This window comes from Sminthopsis crassicaudata, chromosome 6 (genome assembly GCF_048593235.1).
Source record: "Sminthopsis crassicaudata isolate SCR6 chromosome 6, ASM4859323v1, whole genome shotgun sequence".
NCBI classification, from domain to species: domain Eukaryota; kingdom Metazoa; phylum Chordata; class Mammalia; order Dasyuromorphia; family Dasyuridae; genus Sminthopsis; species Sminthopsis crassicaudata.
In genome coordinates this window covers 165,905,286-165,920,549 of record NC_133622.1, presented here as the reverse complement: position 1 = coordinate 165,920,549, position 15,264 = coordinate 165,905,286, and positions in this window count along the sequence as shown.

Genomic DNA, 15,264 nt, shown 5'->3' with positions numbered 1-15,264 from the left:
CTTCTCAGCAGTTCATGGAACCTATACAAAAATTGATCATATACTAGGGCATAAAAACCTCAAAATCAAATGCAATAAGGCAGAAATAGTAAATGCATCCTTTTCAGACCATAATGCAATCAAAATAACATTTAATAAAAAGCCAGGGGAAAATAGACCAAAAAATAATTGGAAACTAAATAATCTTATACTAAAGAATGATTGGGTAAAACAGCAAATCATAGACATAATTAATAACTTCACCCAAGAAAATGACAATAATGAGACATCATACCAAAATGTGTGGGATACAGCCAAAGCAGTAATTAGGGGAAGTTTTATATCTCTACAGGCCTACTTGCATAAAATAGAGAAAGAGAGGGCCAACGAATTGGGTTTACAACTAAAATTGCTAGAAAAGGAACAAATTAAAAACCCCCAGACAAACACAAAACTTGAAATTCAAAAAATAAAAGGTGAGATTAATAAAATTGAAAGTAAAAAAACTATTGAATTAATTAATAAAACTAAGAGTTGGTTTTATGAAAAAACCAACAAAATAGACAAACCCTTAGTAAACCTGATTAAAAAAAGGAAAGAGAAAAAGCAAATTGATAGTCTTGAAAATGAAAAGGGTGAACTCACCACTAATGAAGAGGAAATTAGAACAATACTTAGGAGCTACTTTGCTCAACTTTATGCCGATAAATTTGATAACTTAAATGAAATGGAAGAATACCTTCAAAAATATAGCTTGCCCAGATTAACAGAGGAAGAAGTAAGTAGTCTAAATAGTCCCATCTCAGAAAAAGAAATAGACCAAGCTATTAACCAACTTCCTAAGAAAAAGTCCCTAGGACCAGATGGATTTACAGGTGAATTCTACCAAACATTTAAAGAACAACTAACTCCAATGCTATGTAAACTATTTGAAAAAATAGGGATTGAAGGAGTCCTACCAAATTCCTTCTATGACACAGACATGGTACTGATACCTAAACCAGGTCGATCGAAAACTGAGAAAGAAAACTATAGACCAATTTCCTTAATGAATATTGATGCTAAAATCTTAAATAAGATATTAGCAAATAGACTTCAGAAAATCATCCCCAGGATAATACACTATGACCAAGTAGGATTTATACCTGGAATGCAGGGCTGGTTTAATATTAGGAAAACTATTAGTATAATTGACCATATTAATAATCAAATTAATAAAAACCATATGATCATCTCAATAGATGCAGAAAAGGCATTTGATAAAATCCAACATCCATTCCTACTAAAAACGCTTGAGAGTATAGGAATAAATGGACTATTCCTTAAAATAATAAGGAGCATATATTTAAAACCTTCAGTAAACATCATATGTAATGGTGATAAACTAGAACCTTTCCCTGTAAGATCAGGAGTGAAACGAGGTTGCCCACTATCACCATTACTATTCAATATAGTACTAGAAACTCTAGCCTTGGCAATAAGAGCCGAGAAAGAGATCCAAGGAATTAGAGTAGGAAATGAAGAAATCAAATTGTCACTTTTCACAGATGACATGATGGTATACTTAGAGAACCCCAAAGACTCTGCTAAAAAGCTATTAGAAATAATTCAGAATTTTAGCAAAGTGGCAGGATACAAAATAAATCCACATAAATCCTCAGCATTTTTATACATTACCAACACAATCCAACAGCAAGAGATACAAAGAGAAATTCCATTCAAAATAACAGTCGATAGTATCAAATATTTGGGAATATATCTACCAAAGGAGAGTCAGGAATTATATGAGCAAAATTACAAAACACTTGCCTCAAAAATAAAGTCAGATTTAAATAATTGGAAAGACATTCAGTGTTCTTGGATAGGCCGAGCGAATATAATAAAGATGACAATACTCCCCAAACTAATCTATTTATTTAGTGCTATACCAATCAGACTCCCAAGAAACTATTTTAATGACCTAGAAAAAATAACAACAAAATTCATATGGAAGAATAAAAGGTCGAGAATTGCAAGGGAACTAATGAAAAAAAAGTCAGAGGAAAGTGGTCTAAGTGTACCTGATTTAAAGCTATATTATAAAGCAACAATCACCAAAACCATTTGGTATTGGCTAAGAAATAGACTAGTTGATCAGTGGCATAGGTTAGGTTTACAGGGCAAGATAGTGAATAAAAATAGCAATCTAATCTTTGACAAACCCAAAGATCCCAAATTTTGGGATAAGAATTCATTATTTGACAAAAACTGCTGGGAAAACTGGAAATTAGTATGGCAGAAACTAGGCATGGACCCACATTTAACACCACATACTAAGATTAGATCAAAATGGGTCCAAGATTTAGGCATAAAGAACGAAATCATAAATAAATTGGAGGAACATGGGATGGTTTACCTCTCAGACTTGTGGAGGAGGAAGGAGTTTGTGTCCAAGGGAGAACTAGAGACCATTATTGATCACAAAATAGAACATTTTGATTACACCAAATTAAAAAGTTTCTGCACAAACAAAACTAATGCAAACAAGATTAGAAGGGAAGTAACAAATTGGGAAAAAATTTTTACAGTTAAAGGTTCTGATAAAGGCCTAATCTCCAAAATATACAGAGAATTGACTTTAATTTATAAGAAATCAAGCCATTCTCCAATTGATAAATGGTCAAAGGATATGAACAGACAATTTTCAGATGATGAAATTAAAACTATTTCCACTCATATGAAAGAGTGTTCCAAATCACTATTGATCAGAGAAATGCAAATTAAGACAACTCTGAGGTATCATTACACACCTGTCAGATTGGCTAAGATGACAGGAACAAATAACGATGAATGTTGGAGGGGCTGTGGGAAAACTGGGACACTGATGCATTGTTGGTGGAATTGTGAAAGAATCCAACCATTCTGGAGAGCAATCTGGAATTATGCCCAAAAAGTTATCAAAATGTGCATACCCTTTGACCCAGCCATACTACTACTGGGCTTATACCCCAAGGAACTACTAGAGAAGGGAAAGGGTCCTGTATGTGCCAAAATGTTTGTGGCAGCCCTTTTCATAGTGGCTAGAAGCTGGAAGATGAATGGATGTCCATTAATTGGAGAATGGTTGGGTAAACTATGGTATATGAATGTTATGGAATATTATTGTTCTATAAGAAATGACCAACAGGAGAAATACAGAGAGGCTTGGAGAGACTTACATCAACTGATGCTGAGTGAAACGAGCAGAACCAGAAGATCATTATACACTTCAACAATGATACTGTATGAGGATGTATGCTGATGGAAGTGGATTTCTTCAACATAGAGAAGAGCTAATCCAATTCCAATTGATTAATGATGGACAGAACCAGCTACATCCAGAAAAGGAACACTGGGAAATGAATGTAAACTGTTATTTTTATCTTCTGAATCCAATTCTTCCTGTGCAACAAAAAATTCGGTTCTACACACATATATTGTATCTAAATTATACTGTAATATATTTAACATATATAAGACTGCTTGCCATCTGGGGGAGGGGGTTGGGGGAAGAAGGGAAAAAATCTGAATAGAAGTAAGTGCAAGGGATAATGTTGTAAAAAATTACCCATGCATATGTACTGTCAAAAAATGTTATAATTATAAAATAAAATAAAAAATTTAAAAAAAAAAAAAAACAAAGTTCGATTCTTTTTGTACAGCAAAATAACTTTTGGACATGTATGCTAATATTGTATTTAATATATAATTTAACATATTTAACATGAATTGGTCAACCTGCCATCTGGGGGAGGGGCTGGGGGGAAGAAGGGAAAAATGGGAACAAAAGGTTTTGCAATTGTCAATGCTGAAAAATTACCCATGTATATGTCTTGTAAATAAAAAGCTATAACAAAAAATTAAAAATAAAAAAGAGATTTGGAAAGATTTCTTGTTAAAGGTAAGATTTTAATTAATACTTGAAAAAAGTCAGGAGACAGACATGAGGAGAGAAGCCTCCTAGGCATAGGAGAATGCCATAGCTCTAGAACTGCAATTAGATTTAGAGGTCCAAAAGGCAAACCCCCTCCTTTTACAAGTGAAGAAACTGAAATTTGAAATAATTCATGTTCAAGGTTACACAGGAGCTGAGAACCAAACTGGTTCCATGAATGTAAGATTATAACTTATCTGTCAGCCAACAAACATTTACTAAAACACCAGGCTCAGTGTTAAATGCTGGGAATACAAATAAAAGCAAAAACATATCCACTAGTGTCCAGTTGCTCACATTCTAATATAACAACATACAAATACTTATGTACCTATACAATATATACAGGTACCATAGTAACATCTACTCCCAACCTCAGGAAATTAGTTCTTCCTATGTTTAATTCTGGCCTCAGACTCCTGGTTGTGTGACCCTAGGCAAATCACCTAATCTGCCTCAGTTTCCTCATCTGTCAAATAAGCTGAAGAAGGAAATGGCAAACCACTTCAATATCTTTGCTGAGAAAACTCCAATTGGGATCAAGAAAAGTCAAATATGACTCAAATGACCAAAGGACAAATATGGTAATACACAGTGAAAATAGGAAGTAATCTCATAGGAAAAGAAAAGTAGGGGGAGACCAGGAAAAGCCTCTTGCAAAAGGGGAGATTTAAGCAGTCTTGAAAGAAATTAGGGAAGCCTGGAGGTGAGGAGGAAGAACATTTCAGGCTTGGAGGAAACTCAGTGCAAATGTATGGAGTCTGGAGATTGTTTTATTTGTTATACAAGAAGTTCAGGATTTAGCCATTCTGGAGAACAATTTGGAACTATGGCCAAAGGACTATCAAACTGTGCATACCCTTTGATCAGCAGTGTTTCTACTGGGCTTATATCCCAAAGAGATCTTAAAGAAGGGAAAGGGATCCACATGTACAAAAATGTTTGTGGCAGCCCTCTTTGTAGTGGCAAGAAACTGGAAAATGAGTGGAAACTCCCATCAGCTGGAGAATGGCTGAATAAGTTAAGGCATATGAATGTTATAGAATGTTATTGTTCTGTAAGAAATGATCAAGAGGATGGTTTTAGAAAGGGCTGGGGAGACTTACATGAACTCATGCTAAGTAAAATGAGCAGAACCAGGAGATCATTGTACATAACAACAATAAAATAAATACAATGATCAACTCTGATAGACATGGCTCTTCTCCTCAAAGAGGTGATTCAGGCCAGTTCCAATGATTTTGTGATGAAGAGAGCCATCTGCACTCAGAGAGAGGACTGTGAGAACTGAATGTGGATCACAATATAGCATTTTCACTCTTTTTGTTCTTTGCTTGCATTTTGGTTTTTTTTCCTCATTTTTTTTCCTTTTTGACGTGATTTTTTTTGTGCAGCAAGATAATTGTATAAATAAGTATACATATATTGGATTTAACATATATTTTAACATGTTTAATATTGGATTACCTTCCATCTAGGGGAGAGGATGGATGGGGGGAAAGAGGGGAAATTTTGGAATACAAGGCTTTGCAAGGGTCAAGTTGAAAAATTATCCATGCATATGTTTTGAAAATAAAAAGCTTTTAAGATGACAGGAAAAAATAATGATGAATGTTGGAGGGGATGTGGGAAAACTGGGACATTGATGCATTGCTGGTGGAGTTGTGAACAGATCCAACCATTCTGGAGAACAATTTGGAACTATGCCCAAAAAGTTATCAAACTGTGCATACCCTTTGATCCAGCAGTTCTACTACTGGGCTTATATCCCAAAGAAATACTAAAGAAGGGAAAGGGACCTGTATGTACCAAAATGTTTGTGGCAGCCTTTTTTGTAGTGGCCAGAAACTAGAAACTGAGTGGATGCCCAACAATTGGAGAATGGTTGCATAAATTGTGGTATATAGATGTTATGGAATATTATTGTTCTGTAAGAAATGACCAGCAGGATGAATACAGAGAGGCTTGGAGAGACTTACATCAATTGATGCTGAGTGAAATGAGCAGAACCCGGAGATCATTATACACTTCAACAATGATACTGTATGAGGATATATTCTGATGGAAGTGGCTATCTTTGACAAAGAGAAGATCTAATTCAGTTCCAATTGATCAATGATAAGCAGAATCAGCTACATCCAGAAAAGAAACACTGGGAAATGAGTGTAAACTGTTTGCATTTTTATTTTTCTCCCCAGGTTATTTTTACCTTCTCCATTTCTCCCGTGCAACTAAGAGAACTGTTCTGTTCTACACATATATATTGTATCTAGGATATACTATAACATATTTAACATGTATAAGATTGCTTACCATCTAGGGGAAGGGTGGAGGGAGAGAAGGGAAAAATCAGAACAGAAGTGAGTGCAAGGGATAATGTTGTAAAAAATTACCCAGGCATATGTTCTGTCAATAAAAAGTTATTAAAAAAAAAAAAAAGAAAAGAAAATAGAAAATAAAAAGCTTTAATAATTATAATAAAAAAGAACTGGACACTTCAAAAAAAGTTCAGAGTATCTAAAGAATAAGATTGGAAAGGAATAGGATATAGAAGTCACAACAGGATATTGGAAGGAACAGGATATAGAAGTCACTTACAATAATAGCTCAGGGGAAAAAGTTTGGAAGTAGAGTATATTATGATTGTAGGACTGGAGAGAAATGATTTGTATGACAGATACTGTGAAGGTGGAAATAAGATTTGATAGCAGGGTGGATGTGTGAGATCAGTGTGAAGAGTCAAAGGTAACATAAAAATTGTGAGTCTGAATGATTGGAAGAATGGTGGTGTCCTTGAAAGCAATAGAAAAGTTGGGAAGTGGGGAGGAGGGGAGATAAGTTCTGTTTTGGACATGTTTCATTGCACATATCTGTGGGATATCCAGTTGGTTAAAAAAGGCAATTAGTTTTGTGGAACTACGACTAAGAGAAAGGTTAAAATAATAGAAACTGCTAAGATCATGAAAGGTGATAGTATAGAAGTGGAAGAAAATCTAGAACAGAACTTTGGGGAACACACTATTAGTGGGCATGACCTGGATGAGGACCCAGCAGGAACTGAGAGACCCTCAGAAAGGTAATTGGAGAATCAGGAGAGAGGAGTGTATTGAAAACCTAGAGAAAGTAAATCACAGTGCTGCATTGTTCAGAACCATTTATATAAATTCTGACAGCAAAAGTAATGGGAAAACAAAGATATGTAAGAGTTTAACTTTAGTGTATGAGGGTTTAGGAAACATCTATGGGCAATTAAAATATTCAAGTAATAAGGTAGTGCCACAGTGGATAAAACATTATTTCTAGAAATCAGGAAGAACTAACTTAAAATTTGGCATGAGAATTTATTATATATGTGACCCTGATGAAGTCATTCAATCATTCTGAAACTTACTTTTCTTATCTACAAAATGGGGATAGTAATAACATTTATATCTTAGGATGTGGTGAAGATAAAATAACACTTGTAAATTGTTTTACAAGCCTTAAAGTACTATATAAATGTTCATTATTATTTTGCTTATAGGAAAAATGTTTGCAAATCCATTTTCTTTTTTTTTAACCCTTTTTTATTTTAGTAAAAAAAAAAAAAAAAAAAATCCCCCTAAAGATCCTTCTCTTCCTTTTATTCCTTCTTCCCCACACCCATTGAGAAAATAAGAAAAAACAAAACCCCTCTTACAAATAGATATAATCAAACAAAACAAATTCCCACATTGGCCATGTTCAAAAATTTGTAACAATCTGAAAACTTCTGGGTCAAAAGGCACAATTTAATTGTTTTGTTTTGTTTTGTTTTTGGTAGAAATAGATTCAAATTGCTTTCTGTAATGGCTTAGAGGAAAACTATTTTCCATGGTTTTTCCTTCAGATATTTAACAAAGGAACCATCTGTATTTTAGAAAGCAAAGGGGGAAAATTTTTTTCTTGTCACTTTTATCTTTTCCTTGTCTATTGCTATTTCTCCCTCAGGCATCTACAGTTTTTTTACTTTCAGCCTAGAGGTAAGTTACATTTTTTTGTTTGTTTGTTTTTATTTATTTTGGATCAAAAATATAGAATAGCCCTATAACCAAAGACTTCCTTTAATTTAGTTACAACTTTTCTTTATCCCTTTCTTCATCAGAATTAATCTTTTAGCATTTAGTATGTAGTCATGCCAGTAATGGAAAGTTGGTGTAATTTCAGCTTTCTCCCAAAGGTCAGAGACAGAGATATCATAAATCTGTGACTTTCTGGAAGGATGGAAGGGGGGAGTGGGAATTGTAGGAGTGGGATGGAGAAATTAATTTTTGTGGGAAGAAATGACCCAAAGAAACCTCCAGAAAACATGAAATTATGTCCTACAGAATTAGACATGTAAAAGCATTTTTTGATGATTCTTGAATAATAATATAGTACATCAATTACTTTTTCATAGCAAGATTTGGAGAAGTGCATAGAACCACAGAGTTCTTTCATAGAATAAATTATCCTAAAAGGTTCCAGATTCCACCACTTCTTCTGCATTTGAAAGAAGCTGAAAAACACTGGCAGGGATGGCCAAAGGAAAGGGAACAGAAGTGCGGGTACCATAAAGAAATGGTAATGAATCCCTGCTTGTCTTAAAGGTGTCTCCAATACAATTCATCAGCCAAGATCAAAGAGAAAAGTTGATTAGGGTGAAGGGAATGGAGAGACCAATTGTGGGGGAAGACAAAGAATTGAATTTTACTACCTAGTTACAACCTCCTTCTTTTTATCTGATAACAGACTGATCCAGCAAAGCTGCAAGCTCAAGGATTTTGTTTAGCACCTCCGTAATCTGCTTCTCACTCAAGCCCTCTTCTATGCCTGTGTTATTGAGGAGCTTCTTTCCTCCTTGTTGCTCTCTCTTCATAGTCAGGTTTCTCTGACAGACGACAGTTTAATTCTATGAGGATGAAGTGCATCTATATATTCATTTTCTCTTTTAAAAAACATATAATATATGTGCATTTGGGGGATGTATTATGGAATCTTTTCATTTTGCCTAATGATTTCTAAAGTTCCTTTCCACTCCTAAATTATGATACAGTAAACTTGTGATTAAATTATCCAGGCTGTTGGAGCACGTAATTTAAAGAATTTCTCTCTTACCATCTTGGTTTTATCCAGACAGAGAACTAGCAAATGGTGCTAGCCTCTTTTAACAATTAAAAACATGGAGACACAGACCTTTGTTTATAGAAACTTGAAACAAGCAGAGAAGATTTAATGGATAAACCTGGGGAGAGTTTAACCTATCTGATTTTGCAATCTTCAATGACAGGATCATAGATTTAGAGGCAAAACTGAAACTGAAAATCCTGAAACTGAGTCAAGAAGGGTTTTCATGATTTACCCAGAGTCACCAAGGTAATTAATGACAGAAATAGGCTCTTATACCTCAAATCTGATCTTTCTCCTATAATATCTTTATTGTGGTGAAACAAGAAAAGAGGACCTGACTTGAAATTAGGAAATGGTTGTTGTTGAGTTGTTTTAATCATGTCCAACTCTCTGTGATCCCATTTGGGACTTTCTTGGCAAAGACACTGGAGCAATTTGACATTTCCTTCTCCAGCTTATTTTACAGATGAGGAAACTGAGGCAAACAGAATGAAGTGACTTGCTCTGGGTCACTTAGGTAGTGTCTGAGGCAGATTTTAACTCATGAGGATGTCTCCCTGATTCCAAGCCCAGACTGTATCCACTGTGTCCCTTAAAAGACCCCAATTCAAGTCTCTCCCATCTTCAATTTACTCACCTGTAAAATAAGAATAACCACCTAGTATAGTGAGGACAAAATGAGATAATAGTTGTAAAATGCTTTAGAAAATCTTGAAGTGCTAGGTAAATACTAGTTATTATTACTATGTGTTTTTTAATACTTAGAATTGGATATTCATATATTTGTTATGGTTTGGATCCTTTTGGTTTCATGCTGATTTTTTTTTTTAATAATAGTTTTTATTTACCAGATATTTGCGAGGGTAATTTTACAACATTGACAATCGCCAAACCTTTTGTTCCAATTTTTCCCCTCCTTCCTCCCCCCCAAGATGGCAGGTCGACCAATACATGTTAAATATGTTAGAGTATAAATTAAATACAATATATGTATACATGACCAAACAGTTGTTTTGCTGAACAAAAAGAATCAGACTTTGAAATAGAGTACAATTGGCCTGTGAAGGAAATCCAAAATGCAGGTGGACAAAATTAGAGGGATTGGGAATTCTATGCAATGGTTCATAGTCATCTCCCAGAGTTCTTTTGCTGGGTGTAGCTGGTTCAATTAATTACTGCTCTATTGGAACTGATTTGGTTCATCTCATCGTTGGAGAGGGCCACGTCCATCAGAATTGATCCTCATACAGTATTGTTGAAGTATACAAAGATCTCCTGGTCCTGCTCATTTCACTCAGCATCAGTTCATGTAAGTCTCTCCAGGCCTTTCTGAAATCATCCTGTTGGTCATTTATTACAGAACAATAATATTCCATAACATTCATATACCACAATTTATTCACCCATTCTCCAATTGATGGGCATCCACGTAGTTTCCAGTTTCTAGCCACTACAAAGAGGGCTGCCACAAACATTCTTGCACATACAGATCCCTTTCCTTTCTTTAAGATCTCTTTGGTGCAGAAAAAGCATTTGATAAAATCCAACATTCATTCCTACTAAAAACACTTGAGAGTATAGGAATAAATGGACTATTCCTTAAAATAATCAGGAGCATATATTTAAAACCATCAGTAAACATCATATGTAATGGTAATAAACTGGAACCTTTCCCTGTAAGATCAGGAGTGAAACGAGGTTGCCCATTATCATCATTACTATTCAATATAGTACTAGAAAAGCTAGCCTCGGCAATAAGAGCCGAGAAAGAGATTCAAGGAATTAGAGTAGGAAATGAGGAAATTAAACTGTCACTTTTTGCAGATGACATGATTATATACTTAGAGAACCCCAAAGACTCTGCTAAAAAGCTATTAGAAATAATCCAGAACTTTAGCAAAGTGGCAGGATACAAAATAAATCCACATAAATCCTCAGCATTTTTATACATTACCAACACAATCCAACAGCAAGAGATACAAAGAGAAATTCCATTCAAAATAACGGACGACAGCATAAAATATTTGGGAATATATCTACCAAAGGAAAGTTAAGAATTATATGAGCAAAATTACAAAACACTTGCCACAAAAATAAAGTCAGATTTAAATATTTGGTAAGACATTGAGTGCTCTTTGATAGGCTGAGCGAATATAATTAAGATGACAATACTCCCCAAACTAATCTATTTATTTAGTGCTATACCAATCAGACTCCCAAGAAACTATTTTAATGACCTAGAAAAAATAACAACAAAATTCATATGGAAGAATAAAAGGTCGAGAATTTCAAGGGTAGTAATGAAAACAAAATCAAATGAAGGTGGTCTAGTTGTACCTGATCTAGAACTATATTATAAAGCAGCAGTCACCAAAACCATCTGGTATTGGCTAAGAAATAGACCATTTGATCAGTGGAATAGGTTAGGTTCACAGGACAAGAGAGTGAATAAAAGTAGCAATCTAGTGTTTGACAAACCCAAAGATCCCAACTTCTGGGATAAGAATTCATTATTTGACAAAAACTGCTGGGAAAATTGGAAATTAGTATGGCAGAAACTAGGCATGGACCCATATTTAACACCACATACTAAGATAAGATCAAAATGGGTCCAAGATTTAGGCATAAAGAACGAAATCATAAATAAATTAGAGGAACATAGGATAGTTTACCTCTCAGACTTGTGAAGAAGGAAGGAATTTGTATCCAAAGGAGAACTAGAGATTATTATTGATCACAAAATAGAAAATTTTGATTACATCAAATTAAAAAGCTTTTGCACAAACAAAACTAGTGCAAACAAAATTAGAAGGAAAGTAACAAAGTGGGAAAACATTTTTACAGTTAAAGGTTCTGATAAAGGCCTCATCTCCAAAATATACAGAGAATTGACTTTAATTTATAAGAAATCAAGCCATTCTCCAATTCTCCACAAACATTTTGGCACAGTCCTTTTTGTAGAAACTAGAAAATGAATGGATGTCAATCAATTGGAGAATGGTTGGGTAAATTATGATATATGGATGTTATGGAATATTATTGTTCTGTGAGAAATGACCAACAGGATGAATACAGAGAGGCTTGGAGAGACTTACATCAACTGATGCTGAGTGATGAGCAGAAACCGAGATCATTATACACTTCAGCAACGATACTGTATGAGGATGTATTCTTTTTTCTTTTTTTTTTTTTTAATTTTTTTTCCACAGTATATATGCATGAGTAATTTTTTTTTATAATATTATCCCTTGTATTCATTTTTCCAAATTATCCCCTCCCTCCCTCTACTCCCTCCCTTTGATGATAGGCAATCCCATACATTTTACATTTGTTACAATATAACCTAGATACAATATATGTGTGTAAATACCATTTTCTTGTTGCACATTAAGTATTAGATTCCGAAGGTATAAGTAACCTGGGTAGATAGACAGTAGTGCTAACAATTTACATTCATTTCCCAGTGTTCCTTCTCTGGGTGTAGTTATTTCTGTCCATCATTGATCAACTGGAAGTGAGTTGGATTTTCTTTATGTTGAAGATATCCACTTCCATCAGAATACATCTTCATACAATATTGAAGTGTACAGAGATCGTCTGGTTCTATTCATTTCACTGAGCATCAGTTGATGTAAGTCTCTCCAAGCCTATGAGGATGTATTCTGATGGAAGTGGATATCTTCAACATAGAGAAGAGCTAATCCAATTCCAATCTAATCCAATTCCAATTGATCCATGATGGACAGAATCAGCTACACCCAGAAAAGGAACACTGGGAAATGAGGGTAAAGTGTTAGCATTTTTTTGTTTTTCTCCCCAGGTTATTTTTACTTTCCAAATCCAATTCTTCCTTTGCAACAACAATAACAACAACAAAATTCAGTTCTGCACATATATAGTGTACCTAGGATATACTATAACATATTTAATATGTATGGGAATGCCTGCCATATAGGGGAGGGGGTGGAGTGAAGTAGAAGAAAAATTCGGAACAGAAAGGAGTACAAGGGATAATGTTGTAAAAAATGTTATAATTACAAAATTAATTTTAAAAAATCTCTTTGGGATACAAACCCAGTACATGCTGATTATTTTTAATTTTAGCATCTTCCCTTTTAGATAGTTTCTCAAGAGTAACTTGTTTACATGTGAATTCTACCAAACATTTAAAGAACAATTAGCCCCAATGCTATATAAACTATTTGAAAAAATAGGGGATGAAGGAGTCCTACCAAACTCCTTTTATGACACAGACATGGTACTGATACCTAAACCAGGTCGATTGAAAACTGAGAAAGAAAATTATAGACCAATTTCCTTAATGAATATTGATGCTAAAATCTTAAATAAGATATTAGCAAAAAGACTTCAGAAAATCATCCCCAGGATAATACACTATGATCAAGTAGGATTTATGCCAGGAATGCAGGGCTGGTTTAATATTAGGAAAACTATTAGTATAATTGACCATATTAATAATCAAATTAATAAAAACAATATGATCATCTCAATAGATGCAGAAAAAGCATTTGACAAAATCCAACATCCATTCCTACTAAAAACGCTTGAGAGTATAGGAATAAATGGACTATTCCTTAGAATAATCAGGAGCATATATTTATGACCATCAGTAAGCATAATATGCAATAGAAATAAACTGCAACCTTTCCAAGTAAGATCAGGAGTGAAACAAGGTTGCCCACTATCATCATTACTATTCAATATAGTACTAGAAACGCTAGCCTCAGCAATAAGAGCTGAGAAAGAGATTCAAGGAATTAGAGTAGGAAATGAGGAAATCAAACTATCACTCTTTGCAGATGACATGATGGTATACTTAGAGAACCCCAAAGACTCTGCTAAAAAGCTATTAGAAATAATTCAGAATTTTAGCAAAGTGGCAGGATACAAAATAAATCCACTTAAATCCTCAGCATTTTTATATATCACCAACAAAATGCAACAGCAAGAGATACAAAGAGAAATTCCATTCCAAACAAATGTTGAGAGTATAAAGTATTTGGGAATCCACCTACCAAAAAATAGTCAGGAATTATATGAGCAAAATTACAAAACACTTGCCACAAAAATAAAGTCAGATTTAAATAATTGGAAAGACATTCAGTGCTCTTGGATAGGCCGAGCGAATATAATAAAGATGACAATACTCCCCAAACTAATCTATTTATTTAAGTGCTATACCAATCAGACTCCCAAGAAATTATTTTAATGACCTAGAAAAAATAACAACAAAATTCATATGGAAGAATAAAAGGTCGAGAATTGCAAGGGAACTAATGAAAAAAAAGTCAGAGGAAGGTGGTCTAAGTGTACCTGATCTAAAGCTATATTATATAGCAGCAGTCACCAAAACCATTTGGTATTGGCTAAGAAATAGACCGGTCGATCAGTGGAACAGATTAGATACAAAGGACAAAAAAGGGTACATCTAGAGCAATCTAGTCTTTGACAAACCCAAAGATACCAACATTAGGGACAAAAAATCATTATTTGGAAAAAACTGTTGGGAAAACTGGAAATTAATATGGCAGAAATTAGATATGGATCCACACTTAACACCATATACCAAGATAAGATCAAAATGGGTCCATGATTTAGGCATAAAGAGGGAGATAATAAATAGAGGGACAGAGAATAGTCTACCTCTCAGACCTGTGGAGGAGGAAGGAATTTATGACCAGAGGAGAACTAGAGATCATTATTGATCACAAAATAGAAGATTTTGATTACATCAAACTAAAAAGTTTCTGTACAAACAATACTAATGCAAACAAGATTAGAAGGGAAGTAACAAATTGGGAAAATATTTTTAAAGTTAAAGGTTCTGACAAAGGTCTCATTTCCAAAATATATAGAGAATTGATCTTAATTTATAAGAAATCAAACCATTCTCCAACTGATAAATGGTCAAAGGATATGAACAGACAATTCTCAGATGATGAAATTGAAACTGTATCCACTCATATGAAAGAGTGTTCCAAATCATTACTGATCAGAGAAATGCAAATTAAGACAACCCTGAGATATCACTACACACCTGTCAGATTGGCTAAGATGACAGGAACAAATAATGATGAATGTTGGAGGGGATGTGGGAAAACTGGGACACTGATACATTGTTGGTGGAGTTGTGAAAGAATCCAACCATTCTGGAGAGCAATCTGGAACTATGACCCAAAAAGTTA